Source organism: Piliocolobus tephrosceles, chromosome 13 (assembly GCF_002776525.5).
Source record: "Piliocolobus tephrosceles isolate RC106 chromosome 13, ASM277652v3, whole genome shotgun sequence".
NCBI lineage: Eukaryota > Metazoa > Chordata > Mammalia > Primates > Cercopithecidae > Piliocolobus > Piliocolobus tephrosceles.
In genome coordinates, this window is record NC_045446.1 from 63,051,728 (window position 1) to 63,068,782 (window position 17,055).

At 38.6% G+C, this 17,055-nt stretch overlaps 1 protein-coding gene and 1 pseudogene across 1 annotated transcript in view; one reads left to right on the plus strand and one right to left on the minus strand.

Moving 5' to 3' along the window:
- Positions 1-17,055, minus strand: part of LOC111540880 (F-BAR and double SH3 domains protein 2) — a 158,667-nt gene that overhangs the window by 94,917 nt on the left and 46,695 nt on the right. The gene's annotated exons all lie outside the window — the stretch shown is intronic.
- On the plus strand, positions 11,040-11,660 carry LOC111540881 (annotated as a pseudogene).

Below are 17,055 nucleotides of genomic sequence, written 5' to 3' on the forward strand. Positions count from 1 at the left end.
ATAAAAATTGGGTAATTCTTGTCATATCCAACTAAATCAATTGAGAGGCCAGGAGGAAAAAGCACTTAGGGCATATAATGTTGCTTCATGAATGTAATTCTCTGCAAGCCCACTGCTGAAACTGCCTGTGGTAACCTGAAACCAGTACTATCTAATAGCTACTGAAACAATCTGCTGTGACTCTAAGACTAACTACCCACTTCTGTCACTCACCAATCAGAGCTTGCCAGCTCCCCAAAACTTTACTAGTGCCAACCTTCTCTTTGTTCTTTGGACATAATGAAGATCACCCAATCTGTGTGCATGTCCCAAAATGCAATTCTTGTTTTCCAAATAAAACATTTTTAATTTAGAGGTTCATCTCTGTATTTTCTTTGACTTCAACAATGTCATTGGCTGAGCATGGTGGCTCACACCTGTAATCCCAGCACTTTGGGATCAGGCGGATCACCTGAGGACAGGAGTTTGTGACCAGCCTCACCAACAAGGTAAAACCCTATCTCTACAATACAAGAATTAGCTGGGCGTGGTGGTGCCCATCCGTAGTCCCAACTATTTGGGAGGCTGACGCATGAGAATTGCTAGAACCTGGGAGGGAGGCTACAGTAAGCCAAGATCGTGCCACTGCACTCCAGCCTGGGTGAGAGAGCGAGACTCTGTCTCAAAAACAAAACAACAAAATGTAACTATTCAGACTGACACAACTTTTTAATTTTTAAAGGGTAGCAGGGGTTGAGGAGGAGGGAGGGATGGCTAAAGGGTACGAAAAAATTGAATAAGACCTACTATTTGATAGCATAATAGGGTGACTATAGTCAATCATAATTGTACATTTTAAAATAACTTAGAGTGTAATTTGATTGTAACTCAAGTGACAAATGCTTGAGGAGATGGATACCCCACTCCCCATGATGTGCTTATTTCACATTGCATGCCTGTATCAAAACATCTCATGTGCCTCACAAATATATATATATATATATACACACACCTACTATGTACCCACTAAAATTAATTTTTTTTTTTTTTGAAAGGGAGTCTTGCTGTGTCACCTAGACTGGAGTGCAGTGGTGCAATCAGGGCTCACTGCAACCTTTGCCTCCCAGATTCAAGTGATTCTCCTGTCTCAGCCTCCTGAATAGCTGGTATTATAGGCTTGCACCACCATGCACAACTAATTTATTTATTTTTAAAATTTTTTATTTACTTGTTTTTTAGTAGAGATGAGGTTTCACCATGTTCATGGATCGGGCTGGTCTCAAGCTCCAGACCTCAAGTGATCCATCTGCCTTAGCCTCCTAAAGTGCTGGGACTACAGGTGTGAGCCACTATGCCTGGCCTTAAATTTTTTTTTTTTTAATAAAATAAAAAATTTAAAAAACAATTAAAAAAAATTCTAATTTTTAAAAATCTTCTGGCCATGCATGGTGGCTCACGCCCGTAATCCCAGCACTTCTGGAGGCCGAGGCGGGTGGATCACGAGGTCAGGAGCTCGAGACCAGCCTGGCCAAGATGGTGAAACCCCATCTCTACTAAAAATGCAAAAATTAGCCAGGCGCAGTGGCAGGCACCTGTAATCCCAGCTACTCGGGAGGTTGAGTTAGGAGAATTGCTTGAACCCAGGAGGTGGAGCTTGCACTGAGCCGAGATCGCGCCACTGCACTCTAGTCTGGGTGATAGAGCAAGATTCTGTCTCAAAAAAACAAAAACCTCTTCTTACATCTTGCATAACAGTATCCAACAAACAGCTATCAAATACAATTGCACAGACAAACAGACAAGATCAGGTGGCTATGCATATATTCTTCACAAGATCTTGCAATAGCATTCTGGGTCAATGTTCTTGTCTCGTTGTTGTTGTTTTAAATTTTTATCAGACTGACTTATATTTTGACTAGACACTACTTCCCTCCTCTGACTTTCAAACCTGTGCATCAAACTGCCTCTTAGACTGAATCATTCTCTTTTCCACCTGCTTTTCTTTTTGGGTTCCTCAGTGTATGATGCCACTATTCACTTGCCTGCCTGTGGCAGAAACCTGGAAGTCAAGATTTACTTTTCCCTCTGTCTTATCCCCCACATACTGTTAATTACCAAATCTTACTGATTCCACTTCTTAAATATTAATCAAACCCAACCCCTCCTCCTGATCTCCACAGCTACTCCCCTCTGGTCATCCTGTCTCATCCGGATTATTGCAGCAATCTCCTGTTGCCATGCATCCAACTCTCCCTCTTACCAACTAATTTCCACACTGCAGCTAGGAGGATTTTTCTAAATTGTGTATTTTACTTGACTGCTCTACACTGTTCACTGGCTACCCATCACATCTAGGAAAAGGCTTTTAAAAAAATCATTATGGACCACATTATCTGAACTTGGCATACCTCTTCAGCTTCTTCACTTATTACTCACTCCCCATTCTCCCTCCCTATTACACTTTCTCTACAATGCGGTTTTTGGCTTCTCCAATATTCCTTTTTTGCCTCTGAGCTTTCACACAGCCTTTTCTTCTGCCTTGACTACTCTCTGCTTTTTCTCCTGTGGTCTGGCTCACTCTTATCAGTCTTAGTATCTTCACTTAATCATCTACTTGGGTATCTCTGTTGTCTTTTTGCTTCATAACTCCTGATCATAGCATACAACCTCATGTTAGTGATATTTGTTTGTATATCCCTCTTTTTGTTTAAGTTCCATAAAGGGAGGAGGCATCAGGTCTGTTTACCATTCCATCTTCTGTGTTGAGTATAGAGTTTGGCATACTGGTAGTGCTCAATAAATATCTGTTCAATAAATAACACCAATCGGAATTAACATGATTACAAAAACTGAATAAACCTATACTTGAGCCCCATGACTGAGAAATCTAATGATATTACCTAACATTTATAAAACTGTATACAAGTTCAAGAAGTAACTCATTCCACAAAACTCTAATTCAGTAATTTTCAAATATTTTCAGTAGTGGCATCTTTTTATGTGGAATTCCAAGACATAAAATATATATAACCTTGTAAGCCTTCTTTCTTCTAGCAACAGATCCTGCTCTCCTGACCTCAGGGATAAACTTGCAGGGTAGGCAGATATGCAAGACAGAACCTCAAACCACTGTCCTCTGCCCCTAATTACTGGGTGGAGGTGGTCCCTTGACCTAAATTAGGACATCCCTGGGATAGAGGCTGAAAGATTAGTCCAAAATGGCCTCTCCCGCCAAATGGTTATTCTTCCTAGCAAGCAGATAGTGCCTATCTGTAGTGGGAAAGAATTAAACCAACTCACAGAGAAAAGCAGTGATGAGAAATTTGGCAAAGTGAAGATGGGAATGGTGGACAGAGGACAGGGACAGTGTCCTTGAATTGGGTAGTTCTTGAGCAAGCACTATCTCATCCTTTCTGTGATTTGGTTACCTGAGCCAACAAATTCCTCTGTTTTGCCTAAGCTACTTTGATTGGGTCATTGTTATTTGCAATCAAAAGACTTTTTACTAAAGAGTAATCAATGATACCCAACTTATATTAGCCATATCCAAACTGTGTCTTTTGGTTGCATTGTAAGGAAAAAAAGTTGACTCACATGGACAATTAATTGCAAGTAATAATAATTCAATTGCTTGCCTTACTATTCCTGGTTCTCTTCAATTAAATAGATCTCAAAGCTTAAAGTAGACAATTTTCATGTCAAAGCTGAATTGCAAATACAACCCAAAAGTTGCATACATTTCATACAAATTTAAAGTAAAGTAAAAACTATTTATTGCCGGGTACAGTGGCTCATGCCTGTAATTCCAACACTTTTGGAGGCTTAGGTGGGTGTATCACTTGAGCCCAGGAGTTCAAGACTAACTTGGGCAACAGAGCAAGACCCCATCTCTACAAAGAATACAAAAATTAGCCAGGTGTGGTGGTATGTGGCTGTAGTCCCAGCTATTCAGGAGGCTGAGGTAGGAGGACTGCCTGAGCCCGGGAGGTTGAGGCTGCAGTGAGCCATGATCACGCCACTGCACTCCAGCCTGGGCAACAGAGTAAGACGCTGTCTCAAAAAACAAACAAACAAACAAACAAACAAACAAACAAACAAAAAACAGAGAGCTATTTAAAGCTTACAACAAATCATAAAAGTATCATAACAATAACAGTTTGAGAAGGGCACGTATGATAAAGATGCATCTGTATCTTGTCTAGCATTTTACATTTAAATGAGCAAAGCACAAGAATGTTCTTATAGTACACTTGTTTGTTTAAGTGAACAGATACACACAAATTTCAATTCAAAGAGACCTGTGTGAAGAGCCATGCTTTTTTGTTTGTTTGTTTGTTTGTTTGTGAGATGCAGTCTTACTCTGTCGCCCAGGCTGGTGTGTAGTGGCACTATCTCAGTTCACTACAACCTCCACCTCCCAGGTTCAAGAGATTCTCCTGGCTCAGCCTCCCGAGTAGCTGGGATTACAGGTGCACACCAGCACACCTGGCCAATTTTTGTATTTTTTAAAGTAGAGACGAGGTTTCACTATGTTGGCCAGGCTGGTCTCAAACTCCTGACCTCAGGTAATCCACTTGCCTCGGCCTCCCAAAGTGCTGGGATTATAGGCATGAGCTGCTGCCCTTGGCCGTAAATTTCTTAATCAATGATAGAATTCACATATGTATGCTCAGAAATGGCAGGATAAGCATTCTTTCAAGGTTTATATAAATGTGAGTTAATCTGGCAGTATGAACTCCTTGGTGGTCTCCAATATGCAGAAACTTGGTAGGTAATTTATCCAAATATACTTTAAAAAAATAGCCAAACTTTTTGACTATTTGATACAAATTTCTAGGGGAATAATTCTGTAATAATTGAGAAACTGAGAAACCATGGGACCTTTGACCAGCCATATGTTTTAATGACTCAGCAATGTTTTTAAACAATTGAATTTGAATGCCTTTAAGCAGCCACGTTCTTTCCAGGTAGCTATTAGACCACACAGTCCCTTACACATTACCTCTGCCCTCTTTATTCATTTGACCTACTTGATCCCTAAAATTAGTTGAGTTCGGAACCCCAACTCCCAAACTCGTAATGTTAAATACTCAAAATAGTGAAGAAGAAAAAAAAAGGAATATTCTAAGGACAAATTCAGAAACTTAGAAATCTGGAATGCTCCACCGAACATTTATTTTACAGTAAAGTGTAAATGTCCCAGAACTTGTTTGAAGAAGAAGATTATGATGAATTAGGAGGGAAAATGGGTCATTCTCCTAAGCATTTGATGTGATTTCCCCTAAAGGAAGAACTTTAAACAGTCCCCTCCTTATTTAGATCCAGGAAGGGTACAGATTCTTTAGCAATGAAGTTATGCTGAAATCCCTTGAGTTTCCTTAATGCAGCCTAGAAAAACAAACTCTTCTTTTCTGAGAGCAATAGGCATTTCCAAAATAGCCTTTGGTAAAAGTCAAGGATATAAATATGAAGATGATGATAAACGTGAGTTGTCTTAAAATTAAATCATGAAATTCTACAGTCTTTCTTTGCTGATATTGGAAGAAAACACTGATTGCCTCTTGCTTTTGTTTATCTTTTTCAGAAGACCCCAAGCTACACCTAATCAGGTTAAAAAGAGAAAGGAGCTTTTTACAAATTTAAAGAAATCAAAACAAGTACTGGGCTGTATTTACATTACTGTAAATATCTTAATATGTAGTTGAATTTGTCAATTGATATAAAGTAAAATCAGAAACATATCACCTAATTTTTTATGTGGTTGTTTTTATATGTGGTTGTTTTATTTAAAAGCACTGAGTTACTTTAGGTTACTTCAGGTTCTGTGAAAGAGGAAACAAATAAGGAAGTTTATGTTTGTAAATTACAAAACCAGGAAAGGAAAATTTCAATGTTGTTTTTCTGTAAAGTTTGTGTTATCCTCTTGCACTACTACTAGCATGCAAGATAAGTCAGATGCCTGAAAAAGGTCTACTGTACTACTTATGCTCACCTAGTTGTGAGTGTGCTAAAACCACATAATATTTAGGTTGCCATCTCAAAACAGCATGGGCAGTAGAAAACCTTGAACCATATATACTTTCATTCAAACCCCAGTTCTACCACTCACTAGCAACCATCACTCTGGGAAGACATTGACCATTCTTGAGCTTTCTATTCCTTATCTGACAGAATCATAAGAGTATGGTATGTGTAAATGGTGGTTATTAAAATAATAGGGCTTAACCATTTCTATATTCTACCAGAGAATTTCATCTGTCTCCCTTATAAGACTATAGTAAGGAATTTTGGTGACAGACTTGGTTTTTCAGTCTGACTCTATTATGTACTTGAGCAGTAGAAATGCTCTAAGTCTGTTATCTTAACTATAAAATAATTAAAACATAGTATCTTCTTAAGAGGTCTGTTAAATCAGTATTTTCTATGTACCATTTTAATTCCCTTGTTTCTTTTACTAGATAATTTGGCATGGTTGCCTGGGAATTATCAGTGTGATTTTATCAAACTCAAGAATCTCGACCAGGCGCCATGGCTCATGCCTGTAATCCCAGTACTTTGGAAGGCCAAGATGGGAGGCATGCTTGAGGCCAGGAGTTGGAGACCAGCCTGGTCAACATAGCAAGACTCCATCTCTAATTTAGAAAAGAAATAAAAATTTTTTAAAAAGAATCTCAATTGACTGACCTTTAAATTCAGATTCTCCCTTCTGTCAACTTAACTTTGCTGCTGAACACTTTTAGTATATCTTTATTTCAGTTATTGTATTTTTAACTCCAGAATTTCTATTTGATTCCTTTTCATAATTTGTATCTCTTTGATGATATTCTTTATTTGGTGAGATATCATTCTCATACTTTCTTTCAGTTCTTCAGACATGGTTTCCTTAGCTCTTTGATATATATTAAAAATAGGCAATTTAAAATCTTTGTCTAGTAAGTCCAATGTATGGACTTCCTTGGAGACAGTTTCCCTTGTCTCCTTTTTTTCCTATGTATGGGCTATATATTCCCATTTCTTTACATGCTTCATAATCTTGTTAAAAATTAAACATTTAAATAGCAGATTTCTGCTCTCCAACCATGCCATCCGATAGCAAAGAGGAGTTCTTCCTTAGCGGTGGTCCTGATAAAGAACAGAATATGAACACAGTTGCACAGCTGGAGGAAGATAGAGCCAGAGGACCAAAGGCTTGATGAAGGAACTCTTAAGGCTTTTGGGGAAACTAAAATAGAAGTTTAGATATTTAGGTATCTAAATCAGAAAAATGTATATATTAGTAAATAGGACAGCTGCAAATAAAAAAATTCTTGGCATTTCAGTTTAGTCTGAGAATTTTCCTATATTCATCTTTTGGCCATGTTATTTAAATGGTCTCTTTTGTGTGCATTTTTGACATCAAAGTATTGAATTGACAGAAAGCATTTAGCACAAAGAAATACAAAGCCTTAGTGTTAGTTCAGGAAACAGTATCTCTGATGCTGGCCAATTCAAGTATTCCTTACATTGACATTTTAGGGAAGAGTTAATATACATTTCATGGACATATGGGACCATTAACGGAAAGGCAAGATCTGATCTCTTTAGATGTTTCCATTGCTCTCTTCTAAAATAACAACTGGCAGTTGCACTAAACATGGCGTGATCCTTTACAAGACAGCCTCTAACTGGAACAATCTCACATGTATGGTATACTCACAAATGACAGCTAAATTTCTTTTTTAATTTATTTTATTATTATTTTTTGAGATGGAGTCTTGCTCTGTTGCCAGGCTGGAGTGCAGTGGCGCCATCTTGGCTCACTGCAACCTCCGCGTCCTGGGTTCAAGTGATTCTCCTGCCTCAGCCTCCCGAGTAGCTGGGACTACAGGTGTGTGCCACCATGCCCAGCTAATTTTTGTATTTTTAGTAGAGATGGGGTTTCACCATGTTGGCCAGGATGGTCTCAATCGCTTCACCTTGTGATCCGCCTGCCTCGGCCTCCCAAAGTGCTGGGATTATAGGCGTGAGCCATTGAGCCTGGCCTTATCTTATTTTTTTAAAGACGAGGTTTCACCATGCTGCCCAAGCTAGTCTTGAACTTCTAAGCTCAACGCCTGCCTTGGCCTCTCAAAGTTCTAGGACTACAGGCATGAGCCACAGCACCCAGCCTGACAGCTAAATTTCTTTGCACCTGCCTTATCTATGCAACTCAGGATATTATGACAAAAAACCTTATGATAAGCACAATAATAATTATATTCAAAAATTCAGTTTGATAATTTTTTTTTTTTTTTTTTTTTTGAGATGGAGTCTTGCTGTCACCCAGGCTGGAGTGCAGTGGCGCAATCTTGGCTCACAGCAAGCTCCGCCTCCCAGGTTCACACCATTCTCCTGCCTCAGCCTCCCGAGTAGTTAGGACTACAGGTGCCTGCCACCACGCCTGGCTAATTTTTTGTATTTTTAGTAGAGATGGTGTTTCACCGTTTTAGCCAGGATGGTCTCGATCTCCTGACCTCGTGATCCGCCCACCTCGGCCTCCCAAAGTGCTGGGATTACAGGCGTGAGCCACTGCGCCTGGCCAAAACATGTTTTTAGAACCTACTCTGTGCCAAGAACTATGCTAAGCATTAACTCTGTGTCTATGTGCTTTTGAATACATAACCATGAGAACCTGGGCAAGCATTGGAAACAAAAATGTAACACAGGATAATTTCAATTATACAGGGTGCTAGAAGAGAGGCACCTAGACAAACATGCGGGTTTAAAAATTATGAAGGAGTTTTTTGTTTTTGTTTTTGTTTTTTTTTTTTTTGAGATGGAGTTTTGCTCTTGTTGCCCAGACTGGAGTGCAATGGCGTGATCTCGGCTTACTGCAACCTCTGTCTCCTGGGTTCAAGTGATTCTCGAGTTTGAATTCCAAGATTTATACTTGAATTTTATGTCAGCCAGTTGAGACTATTAGACAAGGCTATTAGCAGAAGTTCAAGAAACCTGGCATAGCTGGAAGAACTGAGAAAGTTTCAAAGATCGAGACAAGAAGGGTCTAGGACAGTTAAAGGTGTTCAAAGCAGTAGCCGGTTTGGGCAGAATTTGCCTTCTATTCTCTTCCTTGCTGGTGTCTAGGTATGCCCACAGTCAGCAAAACAAGTCAGGGATTTGCAGGGTGTCCTTTTCCTGAAAGAATGAGAGGCGAGTGGATCATAGCATCTCACCAGATGGAGAAGCTTAGGCATCTTCTAGCAAGTAGTGGAAGTCTCTATAGGTTTGCCCGGAGAGGGTCAATTTTCATCATTCTTTTATTTGTATTCTACAGAAACAGAGGAAAGGAACCTGTCTTGAAAGTCCTTCAGAATTACATTAGTCACAGTTTTCATTAACAGAATAGTTCAGTTCTAAACTATTGAAAAAAATTGTTATCAAGCTAATCCAAGACGAATTTATCATTTTGATTTTTGTTTTATTAATAAATTCATTAGGTTTTAAAATGGTTTTTGAATTGCACTCTAAAGCTGATTTAAGATTATAAATATTTTCTAAAAAAATATAATAAGGATAGAGTCACAGAAGTTTTGGTCTTTACATAATAAAAGTGGCCTCTGAGCTACTAAACATACAATGCGGGATATTTTCAAATTTTAATACAGTAGCCAAACTGTACTTTTTTGGGGGTATATGGTTATTCAGGATATCAAATCTTTCAAGAACAGAGCCTATGAAAAAAAGAATCTGTTTCCTTATTATAAACACTCACATGTCCATTCTAAAGTCAATTCCAGCAAAAACTTGTGCTGCGCTCAGCAATATCTGAATCACAGAAAAAAAAACATTAGCAGAGGACATTCAGGAAGGAAGGAAGGTCAAGAAAGACAGGATCCACTTCTCAGCAGCATGACAGTAATTCCCCCCTAAAAATTATAACTAAGCATTTTCCCCCCAGTCAGTAAGATTGTGGTTGCAACAGAATGGGCCTCACAAACCTTTCTAAGGAATGGCTTTTTAATTATTAAACAAAAATTAAGTTTCAACTTCCATGTTCCACAGTTTAATGGTATCTACAATTATAACTTAATTTTCTCTAGAGAGTTATAGAGATTTATTCAGATGTTAAAAGCTGCCTGTTTGATGAATACATTTCAGTTTCTCGGTTAGAATTTGATCACTGAGAAAATTCTCTGGCTTATAGGAAATCTTTGAAGACAGTTGATGGCTCTTTCTTTTCCTTTTTTCTTTTTGAGACAGGGTCTTGCTCTGTCGCCCAGGCTGGAGTGCAGTGGTACAATCTAGGTTCACTGCAATCCCTGCCTCCTGGGTTCAAGTGATTCTCATGCCTCAGCCTCTCAAGCAGCTGGGATTACAGGTGCCCACCAGGACACTCAGCTAATTTTTGTATTTTTAGTAGAGATGGGGTTTCACCATGTTTATCAGGCTGGTCTTGAACTCCTGACCTCAAGTGATCTTCCCACCTTGGCCTCCCAAGTGTTGGGATTACAGGCGTGAGCCACCATGCCTGGCCTTGATGGCTCTTTCTATAACCGAGTAGCAACGTTCCAGGGAGTTTCTTCGAGAACATCTGCTTGTACAGTCCCCTCTGGCAAGAGCCCCTAGTGTTTTATGCGGCAGTGCTATATAGCCTGTGTAGAAAATGCAAGCAAATCCAAATTGAAAAGGCATTTATGGTCAACCATAGGTGACCCTTGGGTCTAATTTCATAGAAGCAGGACAAATAAAATTCAGCCCCAAGTTGGAATCAGCTTTGCCATCATCCTTAGCCTTTTAAACTCATCACTACCAAGATTCTAAATATCGAAAGCCTCACAATATCTAAATGGGGCTTTGTATGTTTATATTATGCTTACCACAAATGTATCACACTTTCAATACTGAAGGGCCTTTTATAAAGCATGTTAGTATTTTAGTTGATGTAAACAGGTTTGACTAGAGACATGCTAGTCTCTAAAATGCAGTTACCAAGTGTTGTTTTAATATTAAAGGAAATAATGTATGTAAGGAGGTTAGTATAATATGTGGCAATAAATAGTCAGTAAATAAGTTATTTCCTTTCTGTCTGGCGGTAAGCCAAGATGGGTGCATACCCGCACATCCAGGAGCTATGGAGAAAGAAGCAGTCTCACATCATGCGCTTTCTTCTGAGGGTCAGCTGCTGGCAGTACCACCAGCTCTCTGCTCTCCACAGGGCTCCCCACCCCACCCAGCCTGATAAAGTGCGCCGACTGGGCTGCAAGGCCAAGCAAGGTTACATTATATATAGGATTCGTGTTCGCCGTGGTGGCCGAAAACGCCCAGTTCCTAAGGGTGCAACTAACGGCAAGCCTGTTCATCATGGTGTTAACCAGCTAAAGTTTGCCTGAAGCCTTCAGTTCATTGCAGAGGAGTGTGCTGGACACCACTGTGGGGCTCTGAGAGTCCTGAATTCTTACTGGGATGGTGAAGATTCCACACACAATTTTTTTGAGGTTATCCTCATTGATCCATTCCATAAAGCTATCAGAAGAAATCCTGACACCCAATGAATCACCAAACCAGTCCACAAGCACAGGGAGATGTGTGGGCTGACATCTATAGGCCAAAAGAGCCATGGGCTTGGAAAGGGCCATTAAGTTCCACCACGCTATTGGTGGTTCTCGCTGGGCAGCTTAGAGAAAGCGCAATACTCTCCAGCTCCACCGTTACCACTAATATAAGTAAAGTTTGTAAAATTCATACCTAATGAACAATTTAGGACAGTCAAAAAAATAAATAAATAAGCTATTTTAATATTTTTATTCTCCTTCAAGGGACCAGAGGCCACATGAGTCTTGTTCACTATGTGTCCCCAGTAAATGACACATAGAATGACAGCAAATATTTGTTCAACTATGAATTAATGAATGGCCTCAAATAAAAACCTTTGCTAACAGTCACTGAATCCCACATGTCCAAAATAGTATCTAAGAGATATAATTTATATAATTTTTATATTTATAAAAATATAAATTATAAATTATGTTGGATGTCAATTTGCTTAGTATAAAATATAGACTCCAACTCTATTAATATTACTTATTATTACTTTATCATTAATTGTTTTGTTATTTTACTGATCTATCCTTTACCTCATTTTTACTAGTCAGAAGAGTTGTTTAAACAACATGAAATAATGTTCAATTTGTTAGTAAGCAAAAAATTAAAAATTAAGAATTTTTTACCTTCATCCAGATGGTTGCTCACATATGTACCTTTGTTTAAATACAAAACACAGTTTTGACAAGGGTGCAAGGATAGGCACTTTCATACACTGCTTTCAGAAACATATATTGAGATATCTTTTTGAATCAGTTAGCCAAATGAAAAGTATTAACCAATCTTTGTTTTTGACCAGGGAATGCAGCTTTTAAAAAAGGTATCTTAAGGAAGTTATCAAAGAGGTGTATAAAGATTTATAAAAAAGAACCTTCACTAAAAACCACAAAAAAAGCTTTATAAAAGCATAAAAAAGAGTAAGAAAATTAATGGCATATTAATATGATCAAATACTATGCAGTTATTAAAATCACATTTGCAAGTAACATGTAAAGGCAGTGATACAGTTTGAATTTTTTGTCCCCTCAACATCTCATGTTGAAATGTGATCTCCAATGTTGGAGGTGGGCCTAGTAGGGGCTGTCTGTGTCATGGGGCAGATTCCTCATGAATGGCTTGCTGCTGTCCTCACAGTAATGAGAGCATTCTCACTCTGTGAGTTCACGCTAGAGCTGGCTGTTTAAAAGAGCCTGGCAGCTCCCTCCTCTCTTGCTCCATCTCTCGCCATATGACATGCGGTCCTCCACTTTGCCTTCTGCCATGATTGTAAGCTTCCTGAGGCCTCACCAGAAGCAGATGCCAGCACCATGCTCTCTGTACAGTCTGCAGGACTGTGAGCCAAAATAAACCTCTTTTCTTTATATTACCCAGCCTCATGTGTTTCTTTAAAGCAATGCAAATGGGCTAACACAGGCAGGAATAGCTCAGAATGTATTTTATGTGAAAAAAGAAAAGGACTTAGGTATATAACAATTTTGAAACATGTATATGCAATATATGCATAGGAAAGATTAGAAGGATATGCCAAGATTATAGTAAGAGTGGTTTACTCTTACAATGTGAAGTTATTTTAAATTTATCTTTAGGTTTTCTGTACTTTTCAAATTTTATTTTGGTACTTTGGTAATCAAACAGAAAATACATACATACTTTATAAAAATTAAAAAGTACTGACAAACATGCTACAGAATGCTATGGTATATGCTATGCTATTCATTTTATTTTATTTTTATTATGGCTATCCTAGAGGGTGTGAAGTCATATCTCATTGTTTTGTTTTTAGACACAGGGTCTCGCTCTATCACCCAGGTTGGAGTGCAGTGGTTTGATCATAGTTCTCTGCAGCTTCAAACTCTTGGACTTAAGCAATCCTCCCACCTCAGGCTTCCAAATAGTTAGGACTACAGGTGCATACTTCCCAAAGTGCTGGGATTATAGGTGTGAGCCACCATGCCTGGCTAAATCACAGATTCATTAATACTGACTTTCCTTTTTCTTTGAGATGGAGTTTCACTCCTGTTGCTCACGCTGGAGTGTAATAGTGCGATCTCAGCTCACTGCAACCTCCGCCTCCCAGGTTCAAGCAATTCTCCTTCCTTAGCCTCCCGAGTAGCTAGGATACAGGCACGTACCACCATGCCCAGCTAATTTTTTGTATTTTTAGTAGAAATGGGGTTTCCTCATGTTAGCTAGGCTGGTCTCGAACTCCTGACCTCAGGTGATCTGCCCACCTCTACCTCCCAAAGTGCTGGGATTACAGGCATGAGCCTCCTTGCCTGGCCCTGACTTTTATATTTACTATCCACATTTAACACTTCTTTCAACTTCAACCTACTTAATTCAACTATAGTTAGGATTAACTGAGGACTACTGAATAGAATTCCAAATGCTTGATGGAGAGGTTTGAGTAGGAAAGGATAAGTGAGACACTGAATCAGAAAAAAGGCAGCACAGAACAGTATGGATTATGGGAAAACAGTAGATGTGAAATTCACATTACCTTGGTTATTTATTAATAGCTTTAATGAAAGGGAAGGAAATTGAAGAGACTGACAGGTGAGGAGATGAAGGGCACAGAGATGGAAATGAGAATTCCCTGGGTCAGTCTATTTGACTTTTGAACATATATGTTTTAAGTGTTTTACATATTTAAAATATAAAATTATATTGGCTGTTCTGTTCACTGACTCAGGCACTCAGAATGATACCTCACACTTAGTATTTATTCAAGAAATATTTGCTGAATAAGATACATAAACATTATATTTTGATATTTTATTAGTTCATTAACTGCAAGAAGTTTCAGTTAGCACATCTGTAATTAAATATTTATTCTAAGGCATGTAAAAATATTGTAAACCACTACACTAAGAACATATGAAGATAAACTGAATATTAAATACTCAGACTTTAATCACTATTCATTGTGATGCTGCCAACTTTAACTTCTATTACATGACATGGAGTTAAAACTAGATAATTACATAGTCAATAATTACAATGCTCAAAATGTCAATACCTGCCAATATCCTCTAACGCGAGTCTGTAAAATAGGTATTGTGGAAGTATCTAGCATATTTTACCTTTAAAATCCGATGGTATAAACAGAGCAATAGCTACCATTTACAGAATATCTATTATATTCTAGGAGCTTTGTGCAGTAACTGTACTTTTTACAACCACCCTTAAGGTAGACAACATTTTCATTTTACAGAGCAGGAACCTGAGTCCCAAGATGTTAAGTATAATGCCCAGGGAAAGTTTTCAAGCTTAAGTAACATTCATATTCACAAGACTACTCAGAAGGATGTAGGACAAAAATGACTGCCTGCCAACAAGGCAGCACCAGGTGCTCCTCTTTGTGGAACTAGTCTTGGCAGCCATCTATGCAACAGCTCACCTAGCTACCCAAGAGCTATTCTCCTTGTGTCCCAGCCTGCTTTCCCAGGCCCCAGGTGAGATTCAGGTCCAAGAAAATGAGACTCACATCAGTGGATGTGGGAGTCACTCTGGTTTAACAGCTGCATGCCCCATGGGGCCAACATCTCTTAACAACGTTATAGGTACAAAGCATTTTCCAATATATCTTATGCCTCATTAAGGGCTTTAAACCAAGTGGAAGACCTTTTATGTTCAAGTTTATTTAAACTTCCCTTGGGTAAGAAATTCAGTGCGTTACAAGAGAAGCTTGAACTCTTCTCTTCCAGACTCACACCCAGGCCCACGTCTGGCCAAGAGGAGCAGAACTGAAGAGGTTTTCCCACAACAATGGTTGATCTACAAAAATCCACTTACACTCTCCCATTTAGTGTCCCCTCTGACTTGTGATACACACTTACAAGCTGTCTGACTAGAATTAAAGCCAAAGACAGTGTTTACTTGACTCACATTAGGAACTGACCACAAGATCTTATTCTAAGCAATGAACTAATCAACCAGAGTCACCAAGTCTAGCAGGAAATGGGTATATTATAATAAAAGATGAATAGCCACACCACTATACTGCTGGTCCTAATGGACGTGTAGGAACTCCCATCCTCCAGCTTATTCTGTTGGAACAGCCCTTACTTTAAATGTCCCAAAAGTTAGTCCACAGATTTCTCTGAGTATAAATTACAGTGTGCTAAAATCATTAGTTAAAAAAAAATTGAAAACATAATTTTCTGATTACAGAATACATGCTCAATAAGAAAATTAAATACAGAAAAATCCAAAGAAAACGAAAATCACAGGTAATCGCACATAAATATGGGAACTTTAACTTATAAAACAGACTTTAAAAACAAATTCAGGACTATATTTTACATATTATTTATGATTCTCATTTTAATCAGTTAATACAGTGTTAAACATTTTCCATGGCACTATAATGGTATAATCTTATACAACATATAATTTTTATGACATTGTTTGGATATTATACATTTTTTGTTTGTTTTGTTTTGTTTTCTTGAGATGAAGTCTCACTCTGTCGCCCAGGCTGGAGTGCAGTGGTGCAATCTCAGCTCACTGCAACCTCCACCTCCCAGTTTCAAGCAATTCTTCTGCCTCAGCCTCCTGATTAGCTGGGATTGCAGGTGTGTGCCACCAGGCCTGCCTAATTTTTGTATTTTTAGTAGAGATGGGGTTTTGCCGTGTGGGCCAGGCTGGTCTTGAACTCCTGGACTCAAGCAATCCACCCACCTCAGCCTCCCAAACTGTTGGGATTACAAGCATGAGCCACCACGCCCAGCCACTGGATATCATAAATTATTGGCTGCTTATTATGAAACATTTCAATTACTTCAAAATTACTGAATGTTTCATTTTTCAACATTTTAGTTGCTTTCCACTTTTAATCTCATTGTAATCATCAAGGATGTAGATAAATATCATAATAGATGTTTATTACATCCTTAGAATAAATTCTTACAATATAATTTCTGAGACAAAAAGTATAGTCTATTTTTAGGCATTTGACACATATTGCCAATAAATCCTCCAAAACAACTGTATTAATTTACATTATCAATAGAATATGAATGCATTAACAAAATTTTAACTTACCATTTTAATGGATACAATTAAGATTAACATTGTTATAATTTTCATTTCTTTGATTATTGGTGGGGCACTAGATTTTCAGTCACTAGTCTTATTTTTTATCGCGATATTAGTCACACACCATTAAGTTCATCGCTTTAAAGTACACAATGCAGTGGCTTTTAGTATATTCACAAAGTTGTGCAACCATCACTATTACCTAATTCCAGAACATTTTTATCTCCACAAAAAGAAATCTGGCCAGGCGTGGTGGTTCATGCCTGTAATTGCAGCACTTTGGGAGGCCCATGGTGGGCAGATCACCTGAGGTCAGGAGTTGAAGGCCAGCCTGGCCAACATGGTGAAACCCCGTCTCTACTAAAAACACAAAAATTGGCTGGGTGTGGTGGTGGGTGCCTGTAATTATAGCTACTGGGGAGGCTGAGAACTCTAGCCTGGGCAACAAACAGCAAAACTCCATCAGAGGAGAGGAGA